The following is a 21,055-nucleotide window of genomic DNA, read 5'->3' on the forward strand; positions in this document are numbered from 1 at the left end:
AAATTTATTGTTAAATGGGCCAGACGTTTCCTGTCGTTTTCTCCCACACTAAATGCTTGAGTTGATCCATAAATGAGAGGGTAAGTCAGGAATAGCAAGCGCACCGAGGTACTGTAACAATGAGCGGGAGAATGCTTCTCAAGAGCAAAACAAGCTGGAAAAATAACTTGGTGAAAGTGCTGTGTTGTTGATTTATCTGCTGTCTTGTTTTGATTAAGCAGATTTAGGATGGGTGTCTATGGGAATATAGTTGTCTCACAGCTGCAGTATAAACTGGGAGAAAAACAGAGGAGTCATCGATGTCATAAGAGTGTGCTGTTGGGGTATAAACAACACATATTAACACTTTTCATAAACACTTTTCGAAAAAACCCTTCACAGGCCATCACAGGAGATCTTCTTTCTTTTCCTCATAGCCTGGAATGAGGTAGTAGCAGTAGTTCTGTTGCTGTCTATCAGACCTGTTTGTCCACAGTTTTTCATCTGCAATAGCCTTCTCTGTGGAGTGACTAACAGTATGGTGTAGTACACATGCATGCACACATCACTCTACACAGCCTTCACCATATATTTTTATGTTCTTCTGACTCATAGACATGCGTGGGCCTCCGGGCATGTGGTTCATTTTAATTGTGTTTAAAGTTAGGTGCTGACATGCACACACGTCTTTCAGTCTCCTCTCCTCCTTCATGGTCCTTCACAGTGGTGGGCTAGACGAAGCATGCAAGGGCAGGAGGCTCTGGAAAGATGAGCTGAATATGTCAAACCGTTCTATGTGGCACAAACTGTACCCATCAACAGGAACCAGTGATTCAACTGATACGTCTGCTCATATTGCCGAAGACGAGATGCGCCAGATAATGCCAGCTATCAGGTTTTAGTGTTCACTTTAACATCATAAAATAAATTGTTTATTTGAGTAGAACTTCGGGCTCGAATGAATGGAGGGGGCATTCGCTGACCTTTTCAGCAGAGAAAATGAAAGGGAGAGCTGCGGAGAAGTAGATAGAGGATAGAAGGAAAAATGTGGAGGAACAGATGAGCTCTGTACAGACGTCAAGACACAGACACATGCGTGCGCACACACACGCACACACAAACACACACACATGCACACACTCATATACACACACACAGGAGAGTAGGCGAGTTGGCCTTTGAAGGGGGAAGCAGTGTCGAATGTTCCTAGTTAATCCATGGGCAGCTACGTAAACAGAAACACAGCAAAACATCCCTCTTCCTTCCTCCCCACTCCTCTCCACACACTGGCAGGGATTATCACACACATGCTCAGTCATAGACAGTATAAACATGCACTCAGATGCATGCATGGGTGGCCATAGCGTAAAGTTTAGAGAAGTGAGCTTGTGACTGGGGAGTCTCTGGTTTGAATCAACAGACATCTCTGACAGATCTGGGTGGACTTAGCGCATATGAAACACTCTCTCCAAGCTCAGCACTTTAATGTCCACTTTAAGTCTTTGTGCAAAGCACTTAACTCACAGTTGTTCCACTGGAGCTGCTCAATGGTCAACATTAAAAGAATGAGTACAAGCTAGCTGCCTTGTGTGTCTGTGTGTGTGTGTGTGTGTGTGTGTGTGTGTGTGTGTGTGTGTGTGTCTGCATAAAACCCCATTCCCTTGCAAACTGCTCCCCCCAGGCCACTGCTATGAATAATGATCATAGGCCTTGAATAATCAAAGGTTAATAATAAGAAATAATTATCATAACATGCAAAAAGATAGAGAAGGAAAGCAAGTTACTTTTAACATGCATCATTCCTCGCATTCCAGCTTCGACACAGTCTTGTTGCTGTAATTCCTTTATTAATTTGAGAAATCTGACTGAGATGTACTTCACAGTCTGCTGGAATGTATTGTGTTGATGAATTGGATGGATGTAGCAAATCTAGTGACAGTGTTGGAACAACAATTCAGGGCTGCCATGGTTGTCAGAATAGGGCATTAGTCTCTGAGAATGGGAGATGAGCCTGTCAGACTCTATTTAGACCTCAGGCAGGGATTTTTTTCTCTCTCTCTTCCCCACAGTAAAGGAATGCACCATCAGTGTGTGTGCGTGTGTGTATGCGTGTGTGTGTGTGTGTGTGTGTGTGTGTGTGTCCAGAGGAGCTTTCAGGAGGCTCTGTATTATTCATTGTACCTTGATAATGGACCAGTCTCCTTCTCTCTGTCTCAGACCTACACAAGCAGAGGAGCAGTGGAGTTTAGGGACATTAACACAAAGCTATGCATACTGCACAGTAACAAAAACACATTGGTGTATACAAATAAATGCACACACACACACACACACACACACACACACACACACACACACACGTAATGTATGTATGCAGAACCTCTGAATCCTGAATGCACATATTTTAACATGCAAATGCAAACAACCCACATGCATCTCATTCCAGAGGTGAGACTATGCACTGAAGCCATGGAACAACATAACTGGCTAATGCTCTCCATGTTCATCTCTCTCTCTCTCTCTCTCTCTCTCTCTCTCTCTCTCTCTCTCTCTGTCTGTCTGTCTCTCTCTCTCAGCAGGACACAATGTATTATTACAGGGTTACTGTTAGAGGCACACATATAGTCGATACGGTCAGCATCTTTATTGACCACTATGATTATCACTGATTATCATTAACGCATGTAGACTCTCAGGAACAATCTAATTGTTGACACGCTGTTTGATCTCAGATGGTTCCTTTCACACCCACCTTTTTAAATGCCTGTGCTTTACCTTCAGCACGACAATGAGTACACACAGATATATGAGTGTATAAACTTCATTAAGCACAAACCAGAAATGAAAAGTATGTGTAGTAATCCAATTAAGTGAATCCAGTGGCTCGGTACTTGGTGCTGAGACCAGGGGGAGAGAGGATAGATGAGGCTATATTTAGAAAACGGAAAAGGATTTGAAATGCATTGCTGCATCGCCTCTTTCTCTCTCTCTCTCTCTCTCTCTCTCTCTCTCTCTCTCTCTCCCTCTCTCTCCCTCTCTCCTTCTGTGGGAACTGAATGTTGCAGGGTGTGGATAGTCAATGGGTAATAGATGGTTTAAATGGGCCGTTTTGATGTGTTTTTCTCTTGTTTTTAAGGAAAATGTTAATTAAAGGAACATCCAGTCTCATTCTCTCGCTGTCTCTCTCTCTCTCTCTCTCTCTCTCTCTCTCTGCCCTCAAGGGTGGCTTCCTCAGGCTTACCACATTGTGTCAGTAAGATAACGAGACGCAAGGCATTGTTAGGCATTGTTGTCTCATTTCTCTTAGGCTTTCTCCCACTGCACATTGTCATTGATTCCAGTGCTGCTGGCTCAATCTCAGCCAAACTTTAGATTACTTTCCTTCACTCGAAGTTACTTTGTTGGGACTGAGGTGGAGCTTTAAAATGGGATTTCTGGAGACAGCAGAGACCTACTGCCAGTTTTGAGGGGACAAAGTCATCACTCACTGTTGTCCCAGAGGACCACCAGCGCTGAGCGTGAGTGAGGAGTGTGCAAGAGAGTGATTGTGTGTGTGTGTGTGTGTGATATAGTGTGTAGCCACTCGCCTACAGCATCAATCTTTGTCAGCCTACTGTGCAGGGTGATGGTGATGTACTCAGGCTTAATAAGGGTGTTCTCTACTCGCTCTGTGTAGCGGCTCACACTGATAGGGCCACACAGCCTTTTTCTTACTGCTTAACACTTGTTCTTTCACTGCATACTCCCACAAAACAGAAACATTTTTGTGAGAAAAGACAGGACATAAAGCGAGGAGAAAGCAGTGGCAGAGCGTGAGCCAGGATTTGAACTCATCAAATCGCGAGTACATGCTCTGCGTCTTTCACACACCGTGTTCTCGTAGCAAACACTGAATTAGTTTAATTGCCTTCTCCGGTGACCTCATCACCCCATTCAAATTTGGTGTAATTTGATACTGTATTGATCACTGAAGGGAAATTCCCTTTTCACTTGACCTCCTCTACAAGGAGGTCAGATCACAATATCCGCTACAGAACAGCGTCCAAAAAACACGCCATTTCAAAAAGGGATGTATTATTATCTTCATCAGTTACAGTTCCAATGAAATGAATGAAGTTCAGGTCTGCAGCAAGTGAATAAGGCCAGTGACAGCTGTAGTAATCAGTTGTTACTCCATCTTTCCCCTGCAAACCAATCATTTGCAATGTTTAAATTGTTTATGAGGTTACTTGAAGGGAGCTTGAATACGCAGACATGTTCCTAACACTGATGTATGTGATGAGGTTCTCCGCACGGCCTGTATTGAGGGTGGCATGCACTGCTGTTGCCCACAAAGAAGCAACTGTTTCAACTTCTCTCTTGTTGAAGAATCTCAGTGCAGTAAACCCCTCTCTAGAATTACAAAATTATCAGTGCATTATTTCTCACCTATTTTGGATGACATCTTGCTGTTACTGTCTGTGTGCGAGTGTGAGTGTGTGTGTGTGTGTGTGTGTGTGTGCTGAGTCAGTCAGTCAGAACTGGCAGTGTTGGTCTGATATAAGGCTCTTCATGCTCAAGACAGGCTGTTCTCTCCAGCCTTCCATTTGCTTCATCTTTCTCTTTTTCCTTCACACATTGTTTCTCTCGCATTCTCTCTCTAACATTATTCTGCCACTTATTTTCAGTTGATCTCTTTTTTTTTTTTTTGGTCTTTCTTTCTTTAATGCATGTGTATATGTACACACACACATGTACACTCGAACACACCAAGCAGACCCCTCAGGTCAGATGAGATGCAGTGAGGAATGAGCAATGTCTGAAGACAGTGTTCCCATTACTCACTACAGCGAATCAAAGCCAAAAACACAGTTAAATATTGGTAGCACACAACAACAATAGGCCAGCACAGTTTAGAACTATTAGGATCATTAAAATAATTTTGTATATCAGATTCATTCGTACGCGGACAATGGCGATGAGTCAACCTTTCTGTAAATGTGCCTGTTTTATTCAATTGATGATAGACTATTTCCAGTGATTATATCATTTTGAAATAATATGATAGCTAATGTCATAGTGATTATATCTCATTTGTGCCTTATGTTGCCTTTAACATTGAATGCAGATCGCTAACTATCTTTATTCAAGGTGGTCCAGGTTGGGGCTTTCATCTGTCAACACTGAAGATTCAAGATAACAGGAGCAATTTTTCATGCACTGTTGAAGCTAATGACTGGATGTATTGACCACTTTTCCCCTTTGCCTTTATTAATTGTTAGCGTCGGTGTCGAGTGGGACAGAGAAGAACAATGCTCTCCCTTTGTCCTACAATCTGTCATGCCGTGTCATTGACTTCAACAGTTGTGGTTATATGTCACCATAGTTACGTAACTTGCTCACTGGAGTGTGCTGTGCCCATGTGAAGCACATGCAAGACCCACAGCGCTGAAAAGCCTGGAGGCGCCCTTGACTTCAGATTCATTTTAAATATCCATTTCATTTCAATTTCTCTCATTTCACCCGTCTGTCGTCTCTCACCCCTGTCTGCGTGGCAGCTGCTAGATAGGGCATTCAATCTTCTCTTCATCTCCGGGACAGAGGGAGGAAGACAGACAGATCAATAAGAGTACAGCCAGACCTATCGGGGTCTGGGGATAGCCGCAGGTGCTTTCGAGACTGGACTCAGCATAAATCAAAAATAGCAATGTTACGGGCTGAGGCTGGGGCTGAGGGAGCCGGCTGGGGCAGCGGGCTGGGGGCCGTGGCAGAGGGCCGTGGCTGATTTCTTTGTCAGGTGTAAAATGAAAGAGTAGGCAAATCACAACTATATTTTAGCTTCAGTCCCTGTGAGCAGCTCTCTGTCTGTCCCAAAAGATGTTGGTAGTGCAGACTAGACAAAAATACCATTGTGCATGCACACTGCTTTTGGCTATGTAACTGATTTTTAAGTGTCCTTCACTGGATGGGGCGAAGTTATAACCCCTCACCCTTTTAAGACTGTGGTTTTATAACCCTTGTGCAATTAGACTGCAACCTTTGTTTTCCATTTGAGCGTGCTGCCATTGTGTGCCATTGTGCTCTCAATAAAGTGCCTCTCATGTTGTATTTCGGACTTGCATTGAAATGGAGGAAAGTTTGATGAATCAAACTAGATTAAGGGTCTTATGACCGTCTCAGTGCTTTTAAGGTCCTTTCAACTATATCATGCATAAATAAGGCTTATTGTGTTTTATATCGTAATTCATTCTTGATATCATAGTGTTATGAAATCCCCTTTCCTGACATTCAAATGTCACTATTGATTCAGAGGCAAAATTCAAGGAAATGAGTAAATATCATTATTGAGTCTATGGTGAGTTGGAGTACCGCTGTGCAGCCGTGTACGTCACCGTTTGACCCAAATAAAACCTGCGGTGAGCCGACAGATGTTATCATGCCAGGCCCTTTCCTGCAGTAACAAAGGAGCTCTCTGAGAGAGGGCTGTTATATAGTCCCACCATGGGTAAAACACAAACATTTGTAATGAAACAAAAAGATGTGATAAATAATGTTTCAAGGGGAACAAGCTGGAGCCCTAACCCTAGGGTTTTCTTTTGGATACAGTGAGACTGAAGGGGTTTATGGGTCACATCTGTGAGAGACTGGCAGGCGGGGCAGAGAGGCCGTTAGCCACTGTCTGGCATTCATGTCTGGGCTGCTGCTTTTGTTGGAAGCCAGAATTCAACATGTAGCCCCTCAGGATTTTGATTTCCAAAGGTGTGTGAGGACTACATTAATCTAAGAAAATAATTCTAGCCTACAAAGACCCCAGTCCGTCTCAGAAGTGACGTCAACTGTTTTATTAAGTTGAATAGATTTTGCTCACAACGTTCTTGTGAATGAAAGAAATTGGTCTGCATTACAGGCATAAGAGGAGAACGTCACAACGGATATGGTAATTACCTCCATAAGCAGAAAAACATGAGGATGATGGCGTTTTTCTGAGAAGGGAAGTGCTCATGACGACGATGGCGATTATGATTGCTATGATGACGACAGTTGTTATGAGGAGGTATACAAACAGCTTAGCTAGGCTTAGACAGGGAAAGGGAGTCCCCTCACACACACACACACACACACACACACACACACTCATACGCACACACACACTAGGCTGGATTTACAAACATTACAGACTTATATTCTAATTCCAGCTAATGCTGGCTGGGGAACCCATGAGGGTTGAGGAAGGTGAACGACTTGGCAAGCTCATAGCTATGCTATTTACAGGTTATTATTTCAGCAAAGTCCATGCTGCTTTATAGTGACTTCTAAGAGATAACTCAAAATCTCAACACAAAAGCCTGTGATTACTTACCCCTATAATTTTAACAGTTAAGGGTTTTCTTTGATCATTGCTTGTTTCTGCTTCTCTCTTTGTTCTGTTATTGGTCTTTTGTCTCAGAATTATTTTTCAAACTCTGCGTATCCATGCCTTTTTACCATTGTTTAGTCCACATATTTCACCTTCCGCTGCATTTTTGCACACACTGGCATATTATGAATTCAATTGTACACTGCTTCCTTACAGGAAATACACTCCCACTTGCGCAACCCTAACTGTTATATTTCTCATCCATCCGGTAAGACACTCTGCGTTTCACATTACAGGGTGTAGTATAACACCGTCTCAGCAGAGGGACAGGAATGAACACTGACAATGACAATGTATTTGTGACAACACCAAACATCTACACTCAGTATCCGCTTTATTAGGTACACACAGCTTGTACTGGGTCGGGCTGCGTTTTGCTGCCAGAACAGCCTGGATTCTTTGAGGCCCGGATTCAACAAAGTACCAAAAATGTTCCACGAGATTTTGGTCAATGCTGACTTGATAGCGCCACGCAAATTCGGCACATTCATGTTGCAAATATCCCGTTCCACCTCATCCCAAAAAACCCTCTATTGGGTTGAGATCTGGGGACTGCGCAGGCCATTGGAGTAAACTAAAGTCCCTGTCATGTTCCTGGAACCATCTTGAGATGATGGCACATTATCCATTTTAAAAAGCCTAGACTGCAGCCATGAAGGGATGCACCTGGTCAGTAACAATGTTAAGGTACACAGAAGCCAAGTGATTCTCAATTGGTACTAAGGGGCTTAATGTTTACTAAGAAAATATTCCCTGCAAAATTGCAGCAGCACCACCAGCCTGTACTGCTGACACCCGGCAGGATGGATCCATGGATTCATGCTGTTTATGCTAAATGTTGACCCTGACATCAGCATGTTATAACAGAGATCAGGATTCCTCTGCCAGACGACATTTTTCCACTCTTCAATTGTCCCGTTTGTAGTGTCATCTCAGTTAACCTAGCTAAAGGTCTGAGTTGTCGCCTGTTAGCTTGAACAGGACTTGCCATTCCTCCTCAGACCTCTCTCGACAACAAAGCATTTTCGCCCCACAGGACTGCTGCTGACTGATGTATTTTTTATTTATCACACCTTTCTCTGTAAACTACTATAGTCCCATAGCAAAATCCCAGGAGAGCGGTCATTTCTGGGATGGTGGAACCAGCAAATCTGGCACCAACAATGTTCAAAGTTACTTAAATCACGCCTCTTGCCCATTCTGACATTTAGTCGAACAGTAACTCTCCCTCTCTATAAATAAACTTGACTTGTCTCTCGACCCTTTGTGCATAATTCATACTTCTCTTTCTGGAGGAGAGAGCTGTTTGCGTGAACGGGGAAGTGTACTTAATAGAGTGGATACTGAATGTATGACGAGAGTAATATAATTAATATGGATAGGCGCTGTGACGCTTCTGTTCCCCATGTGTATGTTTTGGAGAACAGCTTAACCTGGACTACCTGGACTGCACAGAGGGAACTCTTGGCGCACTATAGCAGGGTATCCCTCACACACACAAACACACACACACACACACACAAACATATTGTACACTCACAGACTCTTTCAACTTCTCTGTAAGCATGTGGCCTCTGCACACACATACACTCCCCTGTGTGATGATGTCATCAAGGTTTTATTGAGGGATTACTCTGACATCACTGGGAGTGATGCCAAGTTAAACCTATTAGCCCTGCCATGTGCTTGGGCCGCAGAACTAGAACTCTGTGTCCATATGTGACATTTCAGCCTATCGAAGAATTTCATTTTTTTTCAAGAGTCTTTCAAATTTTTTTTTTCTCTCATTTTTAATTTTAATTTTAATTTTTTTAATCCACAGATGATTCCATCCAGCTAGCATCCATCCATCTATCCATTCATCTATCCATCAGTGAATCCATCAAAAAACACTGCTGGTTGCAATGTGTCAGTATGTTTGGTTGACCGAAGCCGTGTGTGCATGTCCGTAGCTGCGACTGCACTGTGCGGTCTCGGGTTGATAGCTGATCTGCAAAGAGCTCAGCGGTGCTAGACGGCTCCCCTGATAATGAGAAAGCGGCAGTTAAACACCCATATAATGATATTATTACCTCTTTCAGTTCACACATAAGTACACCCACTCACTCACATACCGTCCAGACACACACAGGCACACACAGACACAGGCAGGGAAGGCAAAAAAGGCGTTTCACGTGTGGTCTGTGTTGTGCTAGTGCACGCCTGGCTTGGCACAACAAATTTCATTGAAAATCTCTTTGTGACTCCTGGCTAATGCTCTGCGATCACAGTTGGCCCCTACAAACACAGGCCACTTAAGCCTATTTTTCAGATTATAAACCTTTGGTTTGTAAGCTGTTGCTTTGGCTGGAGTTTTAACCTGTGGTCTGGAGCCTTGCTATGTGTAGTTTCTCTGTCTGTCTTTGACAGTGTGAGTGCTGTCAGACCACTGCTAAGACATCAATAACAATCTTATGACCAGAAGCAGCAGTTAAACAGCATTGTTTTCATTGTGGTTGCATAATGTTTTATTAGGTGTAACAAGTATTGGTTTATTAAGTTATGTCTTATACTCTGGCCTACTGAGACTGAAAAACAAAAGCAACATGTGTTCGTGTAGTTCCATTATAAGTAGGTCGAAGACATTGATCATACTGGTAGGCGAGCATGCTGAGTTCCTTCTTTTAATGTGTTGTATTTGTTTCGTTTTCGTTAAGTCTCCTGCGGCTGGAGCTGAGCTGAACTGTGCTGGCTGTGAAAGCCATGCCGATTACAAGTGTTTCTCCAAGTCTCGGAGACAGATTTCTGCATGCTGGTCTCAGTTTGTGGTTCTTACCGTCATATGGATATTGTTCAGTATTAGGATGGCTTTTACAGGTCATGAGTCACGCATGTAGGTACTAGCAGTAAGATATAAACACAATCACACACACACACACATGCATATGTGGGAGCTTTTGTTAGTCTTATCCTCAGCGAGTCACGCTTCTCCAGCCATTTGAAGTGTGGAGAATTTTCTTTTTTTTTGGTGGCGGAGCTGTTGAGCCTCTCTATTCTACTTTGTGCTCCAGTGATTCTGTGAGAGAGACGATAGTTCAGCCAGCTTAACTCCTTTCTCCAGTATGTGAGTCAGCTGGATGTATAAATAGAATACGGGAATAAGTCGTGCATGGCTGCCGTTAAATATTAAGTGGTTGGGGTGAATTGTTAATTTTTTGGTGTGAACTTCAGTCGAATCCCAAGATGAATTGTATGGGTTGATGATTTTGAAGATAGATTAACGGTTAAATCTTTAAAGCTCAAAAGCATTGTTAATAACTTCTAATTAAATCATTGCCAGTTTCATCTCCTCACATCCTCTTCCCATCCTTGACCCTCTGAGAAGCCTAGTATCATTCTCGTTTTCTCATTACCGATTATCAAACCTGCCGCCGTCTCCCTAGCAACTGAAGTCTGATTGGTTATCGGGACCTACCTGTCCCCTTTGAATTCTGCCCGGTCACCATGGCAACCACATTATAAACATGAATCTGGAAGGCGAGTGCAGGACAAGCAGGAAGTGACTCTAGCTGAGGTGACAGAATTGCTCCTTGACACACATAAACACAACAAGCTATTTTCAAGCACTGTGATTGGCTGAGAGGCGTTCCATGAACACAAATACAACGCAGCACAAAACTCAAATTGCGTTGGTGTCTCTTAACCATGTTGCCTTTTCTATTTCACATTCGTAAAAACAAATATCCATTTACAGTAATTATATTCAGTTTTCTTGCTAGATGCGATGGTGATGGGTGTCAGGCAAGCAACCAGGACCCAAGAGCAGAAGTGGAGACAGGTAGTCGGAGTGAACAATGCTGATTTATTCCAGCAAGCAGGCAGGCAGACAGGTACAGGATACAGAGAGGCAGATACACTTAATATACTGGCAACAACAGATAACAGCTAAGTACACGAGACAGACTCGAATTGCAAACACTGAGTAACTGGGGTGACAGGTATATATATGTAGGGGAGTGATGAGGATCAGGTGTGTAGACTGATGAGAAGAATGGAATCAGGTGTGCAGGTGGAGATCAGGCTGGTAGTTGGAAGTTCAGTTTGGTGCCCTCTGGTGGATGGAACTGGAGTTGTGACAATGGGGGGAGTACTGCACGTTATTTTTGTCATACTATCTGTCATACTACTACCATAACTTGTTTCTTTCTTCAACATGCATTTGTTGTTAATCACCTTGTCTGCTGATTTCATATCGATGCTGCATGGATTTTTTTCTCCTCATACAGTGTGTAATTGCCATCCTAATATAAATATCAATAGTCACTCTGCTTTGTTGATGGCCCAATCAGCTATTTTCTATTTGAACCTGAGTGATCCCTGAAGGGTTCATGGCAAATTCTCTCTCTCTCTCTCTCTCTCTCTCTCTCTCTCTCTCTCTCTCTCTCTCTCTCTCTCTCTTCCTCACTGTTTCTTTGTGTTTTTCTCACTCTCTGTAAGCAATAAACCATCCATGGTAAGGATAGAGCTTCACAACAGAGCAAGGCCAACTGTCTTGAGGGCTTTCTGAATAAGCTGCCATTGTCCTGCCTTCAACTCTCAAATCTGCAGAGTCCATTTTTACCTCTGCCTTCATAGGGAAACAGCATCAAAGCGGTTACTGGTGTTGTTATGCCAACGTCAGTGATTTTAAGTCAGATTATTTCATTCAGTTTCATCATCTTAGGTGGTGCCCTTATGTCATTTATGTTACATTTCAGGCAGAGCGTATTATTCGGTCCTCATATTTCAGAACGAGGCTCAAGTGGTTCTTACAACACTAAGGAAACGTTACGTGTCAGAGCGAATGCGGAGCCGCAGGGGAAAAGGGAGAGAGGAGTGCTTCTGCTGTGACCCAAAGTACCACTGAGGCAAAGTCTAGTCTCTAATATGCCATACAGGCAAAGCCCAGTCTATAATGATGTAACTACTGACTAACCACTGTTGTTTTTGTTTTTTTTCCACCACTCTCCCTTGCTTTCCCTCCTTTGCCCTTTCACTAGTGACCTCTCTGGCTCCCTCTCTCTCTTTTGACTCCCTCCGTTCTGACCACTGCGTATAACTTACATCATCCTCCTCTTTCCACCCCACCCCCCCTCCCTCTGTCCCAATCTGGCGAGCTACATTGCACCTAAGCCCCTAACAAGGTCATTGACCCTGCCAGTCATAAGAGGAGAGCGCTTCACAAAGCCCTCACACCGTCTCTCGGACACGCCGCCACTCAATTAGCTGTTTATACACTTGCACTTAAACTGTAGAGTCTGCATCCCTGCCCGCTCTCTCTTCCCTGATGTCGCTCCCTTTTTCTTTCACTGGTGTCATTTTCCTCACTATTTTTCTCTCCCTTTTTGTGTCTTTTATGTTTGCACTGTGTATGTCTAAAGCACTCAATTTAGTAGCCGGTGCTGCACTCCACCAGAAGTGGATTATTGTTGATCCAACATTGTCTGGATGGTTAGGCTGAGGCTCTGTAGTAGCTTTCATAGCTTAAATAAATATATTTTAAAGCACTTGAAAGCCATGTGGCATTGAATAAAAGACACTTAATACATATACTCAAATATTTAAACTAAAATATTTGCTTTTGACTTAGGTGGCTTTTCTCAAATGGTTCTGCCAACTGGAGTCAATAAATGTTCACATGATGTTTCAAATCACTTCCAATCATCCATAACCGCTAGAATATTATTTGCTTGAGATATATATTTGAAAATCTTTAACTGTCACACCATTATTGGCTGTATTTAACTACACCAACTAGTTGAACAGGGCGATGCTAACATATGAATTTGAATAAACACATAGTTTTAGCCCAGGTTTGGTTTCCATGGCTGTGAGCCTCAGGGACGCCGAGTGACGACAGTCACACAGTTACCTGGCAGTCTGTCACAGCTCGTCGCTGCCACTGATGGTGTGTGGCCGACTCAGCTGCCAGGCAGTCAGATATGTTTGTGTTAGAGGTTGTGTGTGTGTGTGTGTGTGTGTTTATTAGATAGACTATTTATCCGTGCGTCTGTTTGTGTCTGTGCATTTTTTCTGTCTGTACGTGTGTGTGTGTGCTTGTATACAATAGGTGGGCGCTTGAGTGTGTGTGTGCTGATGTGTGGAGGTGTTCAGATGTTCAAGATGTGCAGAAGCCCGTCGTGTCTGTCGTTACGTCTGTGACTCTGACACCGTCCCCGTCCACCCAGGAACTGTTGTCACATGCTGGCTGCTTCTGTCAGTTCTGAGCAGAAGCCGTAACTCCGGAGAGATTCACAGCTCTGTGTGTGTGCTGGTGGTTGTTATGCTCCCTTCCCTGGCATTTCCCTGTAGAGGAGGCTGCCCCCTGCTGGTTGTTGAAGGCATTAACTGAGCGTCATCCCCCCCCCACTCTCCACCCCACCCTGAAAAATCTACCCAGTGGAAGAATGCTGTTGCTAGCAGCAACCGTGACAGATGCCAGTTTGAAGCACTGACAAGGCTGTTGATTGAGATCATGAGAGGGCTTTGTTGTTTTTTTTACCTTGGCAGTGTTGTGGTGTCTGAAAATGATGCAGCATGCTTACAAATGGCAGTGATTTCAAAGACACATCGATTTCAAAGACCATAACATTTTCCAGGCAAAATTGAGGCTGGTCTTTTACTTGCAGCTCATAAGGTGAAGATGCTTTATTGAACGACACAGCTGTGTCCCTCATCTATAAGCAGTTGAGCAATACATCTCGTCTCTGAAGTATAATCCTTGCAAATGATGGCTCACATTCCAGTTACTGCCATTCTTGTGACATTTATTTCTCATCACTCAAGGCTGTTGGCTTTGGGTTGGTAACATTGAGATACGCTGTACTCTGCTGCCCCCTAGTGGTGGAACATAGCTACTAGTGGAAATTGGTCTTCTCCATTGGACCTTAACATCCCATGCACTTGTCAAGTAAAGGATAGGCATGACAGAGTATATTCAATCCAGGCTTGAGTCTAGATTAGTCATTTTCCAATTGTGCCGGCCATTGTAAACTAATCTTCATACCACCCAAACCATACCAAAGAAAGCTTTCATTGAAGTAGTATGTATAGATTGAAATAACGTGATTCTGTAACTATACAGTAAGTCTACAAAATCCTCACTCTAAACATGCTATTCTTATGGCTCTCAATAGTACTGGTTCTTGATGGACATCTGAGTGAAAAGACAAATTAGTTTACTCTACCATTGCACTTTGCTCCTCCCTCTCCCCGCATCTCTCTCTCTCCCTCCCTAGCTCCCTCACTCTTTTCCTCCCTCCCAGTCACACCCGTTCTGCATCCTCTCCTCTCTCTCTCTCTCTCTCTCTCACTCTCTCCATTTCCCACCCACCTTTTTCTCTCACACACCCCTCCTTCCTACCTAGATAGCTTTATCAGGCTTGTCACTCCATCTATCCTTCCTCTTTCTCTTCCTTCGTCTTGTCTTGGCACCGGTGTGTGTGTGTATGTATGTGTGTGTGTGTGTGTGTGTATGTGTGGCACTGGAACCTCAGTAAGATGAGTTTGCCTGTGAACTCTGACTATCTTTCTCTGGAGAGGATCGCCCGCTACCGCCATGCCTGCTCCAACGGCTCGCCCTACGCCACCAACAAGCCCATTGACATCAAGCCTCGTGGCAGGAGAGGGTAAATGCCGGCTCTCTGGAACTGAAACTATTAGTGTATGGGGAGGGAAGGGAGGGGGGGGAGGCGAGAGGGGCAGCGTGTCAGTGGAGGAGCCTTACCCGAAATCTGAAATCTGTATTTTGACTATGCATTCTTGTACTGAGGATTTTTAGGGCTTGTTGTATGTGATATTGCTTCAGAAACTTGCTGTCGCAGCTTTTTCATACTGTAACGATGCAGCTTAACTACTGAATTTTGTAAGCCTCAGTTTAATGCAACCTTTCACTTGTTTTTTCAGTTTTTATAGTTAACACCCAACTATTGCTTGCATGTGAAAGGTTGAGATGGAGTAAAGTAGTGAGCGGTTGGATGCTGGAGAGGACAACTGAGTGGAACTGAAGCGTACCTGTCTCCGTCATTGATCGGAGCTTAAAGCTGTCTCCCTCATTCTGTGTGGGTTTGACGTGCACGCTCTGTGTCTATAGTATGTGTATGTGTTTGTATGAGTTGCATGTGCGTGCGTGATGAGTGTGCGCTTGTGTGATGTATGTCTAAGAGCACTGGGTGTGCGTGCGGCTTCTCTTATCAGAACATTAGCTGATAAATAGCTCTACCTGGGCAACACGGCGAAGTGGAACTGTGTTCACATCAGAGCGTTGTGTAAATGCTCGTTGCTTGGTGGCTGGTTGTTAGAGCTTTGTGGAAGCCTTAGTTCTGCTGTTTACTCTGTTGTACCTATAGTGTCTGCCTGGAGTGTGTGTGTGAGTGTGTGTGTGTGCGTGCAATGTCTGTGTACCACACTACCAAGCAACTATGGTGCTTTTACAAACCATAAATAACCAAGTTCCATCCAGTCATCTAAAGCATCAAGGTGTTCAGAACGACCGGTCCGTTCACTAACCAGAGGAGTGAGTGAGCTAATAACCGGAGCACTCTCCGCCCATTAATGCTAATACTGAAAGTTTTAAGACCTTGTTTGGCCCATTTTCAGTCCACCTTTCTCTAATATGCACTTAGAGACACCAGCCATAAATATGGTGTGCTAGCTCATTTGCTGTATGCCTGTCTGTGTGTGTCTGTTTGACTGTTTTTGTGTGCCTGTATGTATGTGCATGAACATACAATACAGTCTTATGTGTGTGCATGTGTGTGTGTGTGTGTGTCTGTGTGTGTATGGGAGGTGAAAAGGGTCACGGAGGACAAGACGCACGTACATACGCTCGTGTGATTATTTTATTATTAAGTCCCACATGTGTGTATGTATGTGCGTCTGTGTGTGATTAGTACAACTCAGCCATGCACACGCACGTTCGTGTAGGACAGAAATTTTGCTCGGCGTTAGCACTTGGCCATAGTAGCTTAGTTGTTACGAGCTCTAAAACACCGATAGCACACTCTTCAGATAAAAGCATGCTGAAATGCTGAGAAGAGTTTTAGTTTATCTAAAACTTTATCTCAACTTTCCTAAAACAAAGAACCTGACTAAAATGAAGAAAAAAAAACAAGTTAGCCAACTTACTTTGAAGGAATTATGTCCTTATGCAGCATGATGGAAAAATATAACCAGACAATGGTGATTCTGAAGCTGAAGAAAATACGTTCAAGACTAGGTTTGATCTGCTGACATTATGTTATTTAGACCTGCGCGTTACCGCTATGCTACTATGGCCAAGCGCTAACAGCAAAGAAAATTTCTGTCCTATAAAAACAGAAGCACCTGAAGCGATAAAAAAAACAAAGATGTTAAAAATAATAAATCATACTAGGCTATTAATGTGGTCCACATTTAGATAAACAGCTGATTTTCTCCTGCCTCTGTGATAACAGTGACTTGCTTCTGGCAGCTGAAGCCTGGGTTAAGAGTCACACGTGCGCACGCATGTGCGTGTGCATGGCTGAGTTGTACTAATCACACACAGACGCACATACATACACACATGTGGGACTTTTAGTAAATAATCACACGAGCGTATGTACGTGCGTCTTGTCCTCCGTGACCCTTTTCACCCCCCATAGTATGTGTGTGTGTGTGTGTGTGTGTGTGTGTGTGTGTGTGTGTGTGTGTAATATTCTGAGAGCCTCTATTGTATATCATGTAAACCTTAGGTAATAGTTGGTGCTCATTTAGGCATATAGATATGGGTGGAGCCTTGTCTTGTCAATACTGTACCAGCCATCTGCCTTGCTTCAGTTAGTGCTATTTATATCACCGTTTACTGAGTGTGTTTATCCGCACCATATACCTGCTGCATGGAAGCAGGGTTCTTTCTTTGAAACAAAATCAATCAATTTGTCAATTTTTTATGATTTACTGTGGTCACTTATTCCCTGCAGCTGGTTTGTAGGACAAGAAATGTACTATGTTATTTCACCACCAGGTGGCACTGGTGTCTCTCTAAGATAAAGTAGAAGTGACACACCATTCATGAATGGTTATAATGCTTATTAGATGTGTGTTACAACTGTTAATATAATAACTTTCCATTAATGTAATAAACCATTCACATAACAACAATTTGCACCTCATGGTGTAATAATCCTATTAATGTAATGAATTTCCCATTAATGTAATAGAAATTACCTACCATTAACGTAGCAACTTTCCATGTCAACTTAACAATTACGGTTGGGTTTTATTAGTCCCAAAGTAGGGGAAAGGGTGCCAGGTTTACCTATTTTTTGATTGTTTTGTTGTTTTTGTCTGGACCCACATGAAACGTGTAGACCGTGATAACAGGATTAGTTTCACCACTGTGACCATGCTAAACTGAATTGCCTCATTCAGCCATGCTACACTGAAAGCATTAGATATGCCTATTCAACTTAACTCACTCCAAATGCTCCACACATCGTCACATTTTAGCTGTACCTCAGGGTAAAACTTACCAGCCATCCACCCAGCCAGCATGAAATCAGCCACATTGTCAGAGGGATGTTGGTGAAGAGAGAGAGGCTTCTAAAGTATCTTTCATTTATTAGATTTCGTTCCTTGTCTGGCATGAAATTTGAAACGTATGGACAAATATTGTTATCGAGGGAATCTATACTATACATCAGTTTACTGAAAATACATTGTTAAACCTGCTTTACAATGTGATTCCTCAGCTTTGCTTATTTTTTTTTACAGCCATGCAGGCCCTCGGGCTTTGTGTGAGTGTCTGTGCGTCTCTGTGAGTTGGTGTGCATGAATGGGATTGCGGGCTCACGTGCATGTGCGTGTGTGTGTATGTGTGTGTGTGTGTGTTTGTGTGGAGCGAACGATAGACATAATCTCAAGGTAATGTGCACATGAACACACTGAACTCTTTTGAGGTTAAGCTCCTGTCATTGCATTGTCATGTGCTGTGGAGTGTCTGCATGAGTGGAGAGTGTGCATGTCTTTGTTCACATATGTGTGCATGTCAGGTGCGCCCCCCTGGTTGCATGTGCGTATGTATGAAATCAGTGTATGACGTGCGTCTTGTTCTCTCCTCTCGTCTGTCTCCTGTATTCTATGACATAAAAGTACATCTAATTTGCTCTGGAGCAGCAGTTGGTATAAAGTGGATGACCATAGTATTATTAGTCTATGGGGACAGTGAGCAGCCTATTGTTCCTTCATAAGAGCTGGAGATACATGTATTATCCTTGGAGTGGTGAGGCTCCTCTTCTGCTCTCTCTCTCTCCGCCCCCTCCTCTTCTGAACAAAAACATCCTCCGACTGATGTCACTCTGTTGTCATTACTTACATCCCTGGCTGACTTCAGTATTGACGACACAGAAATGTTCCCATAGCCCTTTTTTGTATTTGTCTGTTTGTTATTACTGGTTCGAGGAAGTATGTTTTTCCGTTGATTCTGCGCTTTCTTGGAAAATTGCATCCTTGGAGCTGCAATTAGAGAGGTAGCAATTGTAGTAGTCCTATTTTTTACTCAGTGTTTGCTGAACTAGTGCTGTGTTTTTGCTCCATCCCCAATAGAGACCTTTCTGGAAAAGTAGGTTTTGTTATGAACACAGGTGGGACCCAAACGCAGGACACGGACAGGGTGGTATTGGTAAGGAAAGGTTTTATTGTAAGGGAGGATCTGGATGAGGGGCTGATGGCAGGGAACGGGAATCCGGTGGCTGCAAGGGGGAGTGATGGTGAGGAGGAGCGGGGCTTGGCGTGAGCGTGCATGAGGGGAAGCGTGGCAGGCAGGTGTAGCTTGGAGGCTAGGAGGTTGCTGCCAGGCAGGCAGGGAGACAAGTAGGAAGACAGGCAGGCGGGTGATGATCCTGGGGCAGAAGAGAGACTGGTCAGTCACAGGAAACACGAGAAGACAAAGTCACTAGGAGTTTAAACTAGATTTGGCCCTGAAGCGTAACTACCACTGTGGTTGAAACAACAATCTGGCAAAGAATGATTGAAGAGATGGGGTAGATATACTGCAGGCAGATGAGCTGATGAGAGGCAGGTGAGCAGACCGGTGCGAGGTGATGAGCCGATTGCAGACAGGTGTGCAGGATGAGCAGAGCCGGGAGCCAGGAGAACGAGGAAGGGAGACCACGCCCACACACACACAAACAAAACATAGATAGCGAGAGAGACAGACCGGGGAGCGCTGGGAACACAGGGAAGGGGAAACACAAGGAAACACTAGGGAATCTTCTGGGGGTACAGCCACGGCCGTAACAGGTTTTGCCATCAGGAGGTACATGGAATGGTCTGGTACATAGCTGGTTGAGAGACATTGAGTTTTGAGTTTTATTTGATTCTACCGTATAACATTCAACACAGAATTGTCTCCAGCACTAATGCAGGATAGACGCAGGATAAATAAATGCTTGAAGGGGGACTAATGGAGTGATACCACTGTACCTGCTTTTCAGCGTTTGCTAAAGCAACACGCTGTATGCTGAATCTCACCATACCCGTTTCTTTTTTTGGCGTTGTGTTACATGCTCTCATGTTGGTTTTGATTGACGTGCCAGACAACTAGACACACCTGTCTGCCTGGGAGAGCTCTAATGTTAGCTCCCTGGCCCAGCGCTCTGCCAGGATACGATGCCATCAGAGATCCACACTCACCCCAGTTTTATAGACAGCAAGGCACTGTTGATCCCATTTTTATAGACAACAAGGCACTGTTATGTTGCCCAATTTTTTATGTGCAAATCAATACATAAAAACTAAACTAACCCTCTGTCTTAGGTATAATAAGAAGAAGAAGAACAATAAAAACATTTTGTTTTGGTGGAATATAAATCTTATAAAAGTCTTTGACAAGACAGTGCTAAAATGAGTTGCTTTCGGGTGATTCATGACCGCATGCAGTAAATAAGTTGTGTGGAGGCCTCTTCTCCAATTTAAAGGCTAACTTGTGCAGAGGGTAGAAAATATCAGGCTAGCACAAAGTAGCAAAAGGGTTTCAAACGTGTTTCAGCCATATTGGCCTTCATCAGGGCGCAGTGATAAAAAAGTGCTTCTGTGGGGAATTTACGAACTAGAACCTTGGAGCCACTTGTGTGTCTTTCACCCGTTACCCCCATTCATCTTCTCTCCTCTACCTACTCTTGTTTCCCTTCTTTTAACTTTTCTCCCTCTTTCCTGTCATTCTTCATCTGTCACTATAGGGCTGGGCAATAATTCAATGTCATCGTTCATCTTGTTTCAGTAGAATCATATTGTGATGACATAAAATAATATTGAGTTACCGTGATACACAATTCTGTCGTTTAAATTAATGATAAAATGCAAATACTAATCAAAATTTCTCACAGAATGAGATCTGAAACAAAGTAGGGAGTATCATTTGAAATGTATGGTTTGATCATACTTTGTTACCATGCAGTTCAATGCGATAAACATTCATTTGATTGTTTAGCCAGTGATTTTGCATACATTAACAGATATCGTTATATATCAATATTGAAATAATATAGTGATATCACCAACTTCTGGCCAAGATACAGCATGAGCTTTTCATGAAAGTCTTTAATTTCCCAATTTCTTGCTTCTGTTTAGTGGGATCAGTCTTTGTACACTCTTTCCAGCTCATTCACATGCTTTAGCTGCTGGTTTTAGGTTACTGTGGCA

At 43.4% G+C, this 21,055-nt stretch overlaps 1 protein-coding gene across 2 annotated transcripts in view; it reads left to right on the forward strand.

Annotated features, from left to right (window-relative positions):
• pde4d (phosphodiesterase 4D, cAMP-specific) overlaps positions 1 to 21,055 on the forward strand; it is a 137,742-nt gene that overhangs the window by 81,572 nt on the left and 35,115 nt on the right. The window lies entirely within an intron of this gene.

This window comes from Centroberyx gerrardi, chromosome 8 (assembly GCF_048128805.1).
Source record: "Centroberyx gerrardi isolate f3 chromosome 8, fCenGer3.hap1.cur.20231027, whole genome shotgun sequence".
NCBI classification, from domain to species: Eukaryota; Metazoa; Chordata; class Actinopteri; order Beryciformes; family Berycidae; genus Centroberyx; species Centroberyx gerrardi.